Source organism: Pyxicephalus adspersus, chromosome 8 (assembly GCF_032062135.1).
Source record: "Pyxicephalus adspersus chromosome 8, UCB_Pads_2.0, whole genome shotgun sequence".
Classification (NCBI taxonomy): Eukaryota; Metazoa; Chordata; class Amphibia; order Anura; family Pyxicephalidae; genus Pyxicephalus; species Pyxicephalus adspersus.
Genome location: NC_092865.1, coordinates 20,401,729 through 20,406,801, shown reverse-complemented (window position 1 = coordinate 20,406,801; position 5,073 = coordinate 20,401,729).

Sequence of the window (5,073 nt, the reverse complement as noted above, 5' to 3'; positions counted from 1 at the left end):
GGGTAGTACCTAATTGATCTGGATTACACATATACAGTACATACATTCTGTTTTAGAAGAGATTTTGCCATCGTGATTTAGGCCTTGCTGATTACAGATATGGAGGAGCTCCCAAAAGGGTCCCATCCTGTTATCACCTACATAACTTGCATATCTACTGTTTTCACCAGAAAGTAAAGCAACAAGTGGAGTTCTTTGCCTAGTGGTGGATTGGGAGATCAATGGATTGTACTACATGGAGAGGACCCCTAAATCAGCCTCTTTTATCAAGGGTATTCAATTTCTTTAAGATTACATTAAAAGAGTTCCCAGTAGCATCAAGAGCTAGAAATGTATCTTTCCATCTATTAATTTACATGAAGAGTTCCTGCCCAAAAAGCCCTTTTTATTGAGTATATATTTTTTTTACCCTATTACATGAAATAGTTTCTAGTATGGGATCCCAAAAGCTAGAACCAAAAAATACATGCCCAGCTACTAAACAGGCAGGGGAGACACAATGATTGACAAACTACTGTTAAACTTAAGATAATAGAATGGTACTTGCTCAGAAAAAATGTTTAAGGGGAGGCTTCCAAGTTTTGCTATCTTCAGCAACACTGTAATTGTTGGCAGGTGACAATTTTTGATTGGCTAGCGATTTTGCAAAAAAACAAATAAAACGAAAGAACATTAGGAAACCAAAGGAGTCTCGGTTAACCAGTGAGTCCATATCCTTCTAATCTGTCTTTTTATAAATTATCTTTGCCTTTAAATGTAACCAAAGACCAAAATACCTCTTACCACTCTAGCATTAAAACTGCTCAAAGCTTATTCCAACTAAAACATATTTCATTGGTGTCTGTTCCTTAGGTGCATCTACCTACATACCACTTCAGGTGTCAAATATAAGATAAGAAAAGGAAAGGAATCTTCTTATTGGTAATTACCATAAAACCTATAGAAAAGCTGAACTGGGCACAGACAGTATTCACAAACCCCTTCTTTACCTTTAGGCTTAAACCGTACTTGACTCACTAAGTTTTTTGTTTACAATATTTAAAACTAATTTCCTTTCTATATATTTTAGTGCACATCTCTTTCCATTAAATCAGTGGGAATTCATGAAAATGCATGTTTTTACACTCATCAAAGTAGATTACTTTTCCAGAACATACAGGTGGATGTACCCTAAGATGCTTTTATTAATACAGGGATATCGTAATAAGAAATGACAGGATGTCTTCCTAACAGATATTGCAAACTATATGCTAACATTAGCATAAAAGAGAAGTGAAATATTTCTTATAGTAACCAGTCATAAGTTTTTCATCACTTAAACCTAATAGACTTTAGACTGAAAAATAAAAATATAATATATTGCATTTACTCAGTCCTTAGATGGCATTTACTCATTTACTTTTCATATTTTATCTTCACCTGATAAAACCTCACAACACACTTAGGGTCATTTCAGACTTGTGGTTGACAACAGCGTTGTACAGGTTCAGCAATGCTCCTAACTATTCGATGGGAGTAGTCGGGTATTATTTTGTGCATGCATTTGCACATGGATGCAGCTGACCATAGTGCAGTTCTTGAAAGCAACAAGTTGCTATGCAATTGCTTTTCTTCCTCTGGATGAAAAAGGTCACCTTAACCACCTTTAACCTCACTCAACAACAAAGTGGCTTTAGTGGAGAAAACTCATAGTAGTTAAATTGGGGTAGATAGGTGTGGCTAACTGATTAGTTTATGACAGCAATTCTGTCATAACAGAGGAGTAGTGTCACCTTTAGACAAGAAGTATGTTAGTTCTCTAGAACAGTGGTCCCCAACCTTTTGGAGCTCACGGAACACTAAATATACTGACTCTGCAACATGCATGCGCAGGTTGCCGTGTGTCAATCAAAGAGGAAGAAAATTCTCCCAGAGTGACGTCATCATGCCAGGACCCGGCCACTGTCCCATCGCAGGTCTGAGACACAACCTGCCCACCGCCATGAGCCTGCAATGGAGACATGGTCCACTACTCTGCCCGGTGTGCCCCCCAAAGAGGGTCCTTTTCCTGACCCCACTTGGGGGTGCACTGGCTAGAGCCACGGACCACCGCTGGTCTCAGTGATCTCACGGCCCAGTTGTCAGACTAGCCGAGGCCCACTAGACCGGTGGTTGGGGCCCCCCGCTATAGAACATCCTCTTTTCTATAACATAGGATGAAGTGCTTTGTAATTCACATCAAGAATTGAAAGCAATACTAGTATGAATGTAGCCTTGTCAAAAAGCAAAGGAAGCCACCATTGGATTTCTGGAAGAATCAACATGTATATTTAGCACATCTTTTTAAAAAGATATGACATCATAATGAAATGCTTTTGAAGCAAATCAAATAAAGCTGTTAGGGTTTACATAAACATTAACCCTATAACATTATGACATGTAATTGGTATAGGCAGTTCAAAAAAAGGAGAAAGTTTTCATTTTGTTGCACATTTGTCTGAACTTCATTATTGCGAGTGCCTGTAAGTGCCTTAAAATAATTTCTTTACATACAGCATTGGCCTTTTTGTGGAAGTTTATTCAGGGTTATAGGAAGGGTGTGCCTAAAAGATCTGAAGATAAATGGGTGACTTACTTTCACCCTTCAGAAAGTCAGATGGTTTAAATGAGCTATAGACAGAGCTTTTAGAGCAGATACATGGAAGGATGTCAGCTGTACATTAGATCACGGACATTTAATATGAACACAGATGCCACCACCCTGACCCTTGTTCCAACACCACCTTTTGTACACAGTTTAGCAAAGTCACAGACACTTGCCGGCCGACCACTTTGTATAGTTGCATAATACTGGTATGTAGATTTAGACTCCATTGTACAAGTGATAACTACAAAATTGTTGTATTATTAGCAGTAAAAAGTAACAAGTAAACACCATATCCACTTCCAGATTAAACTCCTCTTTTACAATAACTATGTTCTTTGCACAAAGAATCTCTATCTTTGCACACACTGAAATAATGTAAAAAAAAAAGCTATGACATTCTTTCTTATTGTTACTGCACAGATAATAAATTATGTTTACTGCAAACTCTTAACACCTTTAAAATAGCACAAAGCTATTATTGGGCAATTCAGCATCCCATTTATCTGTATTCCCAATGCTTCCCCCAGTCTCATAATACATTATTAATGCACATTTTACCAGGACATGCAAAGACTTGCAGTTTGACAGCAACTGTTAAGGCACAAATTTAATATTCCTACACTGGGAGAAAGAATTCATCTGATAACAGTGAAAATAGCAGCTAAGTGCTATGACCCTTCAAGCAAGCCGTTGATTTGCCCATGCAGAGGAATAGGAATATGACAAATTTATTTTATTGCCACCCCCGACAGCTTTACATACTTACATTGCTTTTGTTTTCCTACAATTCAGTTGGACGGCATTGGGAGCTCAGCAAAAACAAAAAAATATAAATTCATCATATGGGGGAACATGTGATTTAACCTACTTACTACCATGTCAAAGTGTTGGTGTATAGAGATTTGCTGTTCAGGATGTAGATGCTTGTTTGCAGGGATTACCTGCCCATGGGTGTACCAAAACATACGCCCATATTCCCCCAAAATAATTTTTCTTGTTCTCTCTGGTGGGCCCTGGCCCCTGTCACCAGGGCCATAAAAGCTATGTGCACTGGTGGGCTCTCCTTCTCATTACCTCTAATGCGTCCCAGGTGCCCATTCCAACCTTGTTCATGTGAGTGCAGACTATAAGTCGTTGGCCCTGTGTAAACTCCAAGTCACAGCTTAAAACTTAATCCAAACTAAACTCACTGTGTATAAAAATAAAGTTACAGACAGAATGTCTGTTTCACTGGCACACTTCACTACATTTTATTTCTACCCATCTCTGGATTTTACAGGGGGGAAATTAAATAGATAAAGAATTACCAACTTTATTTGGAATACTACTGGCCTTATGGCCTTTTCCCAATAGATACCATTAGCAACAAGGCCATTTTTTTACTAATCATGCTGGTAAAATACTAGAGTGGTGACAACCCTAAATATATATGTGACCCTGTGACATCTAATTAGGAAGAACAACAACTGCTAGGTGACGTTTTCATTCATCAGTGTATTATAGTGAATACCATGGGCTTACATGAGGAGGCATGACTTGTATTCACAGGGAGTATGTGGTGAGTGATTGTATCAATCTATTAACAGGAAACTAAAAGGCAAGCAAGGTCCTGGCTGTATGAAGAGATGCACAGCCACAGTGAAGCAAGTTCAATTACAAAGGTTATAATTGTATAATATATATATATATATATTTATATATATTATAGAATTTTGTTATATACATATATATTTATATGTTATATAATATATTATATATATTATAGAATTATGATATACACTAATTACCATGATTTCCTTATGAATTTGCCTTATTCAAATGTGGGTTTAGCTGGGCAGTGTCTACTTTAAAAAAAGTTTTGGTGTAACTTTCAGTTATTTACAAACTTGAACTTCTGTATCTACTAATAAACGCAGTATATAAATTTTTAGATTAGGCACTGGAGGTGTTTCGCAGTGCTAGCAGAAATAATTCAGCTTTGTCAGACTGCTTAAAGCTGATTTCTGGTTGGTTCTGGCATATTTTATATATCAACTTTTATTGGTTGCTGTGGGTCACTGTGCATTGAGCATTACTTATTCTACAAGTTCTGATTGGTTGTTCTGAGTTATTATGCCTCGTTGTTCCTTGTACCTGTTCAGAACTTGATTCATCACGGTGCTCTTTATATACGAATATTTTCAGCAATGTACAGCAGATATATTAAATTTGATTGAACAGTAAATCCACAAGTACTTTGGGTTCAGAGCTAGTAATTCAGTTCTGCAGATCGGTGCTTCTGCTTCTTGTCCATGGGGAAGACAACAATACAAGTGCTATTAATATTCTTGTGAAATACAGGTGATTCAATCAAAACCACTGCAACCAAGATATCCTGAAGCCACTGCTATACTCCAAGGATTAGCTTGGGAAGCCACACTTAGAACAGTTTTCTTTTATTGCTTTTT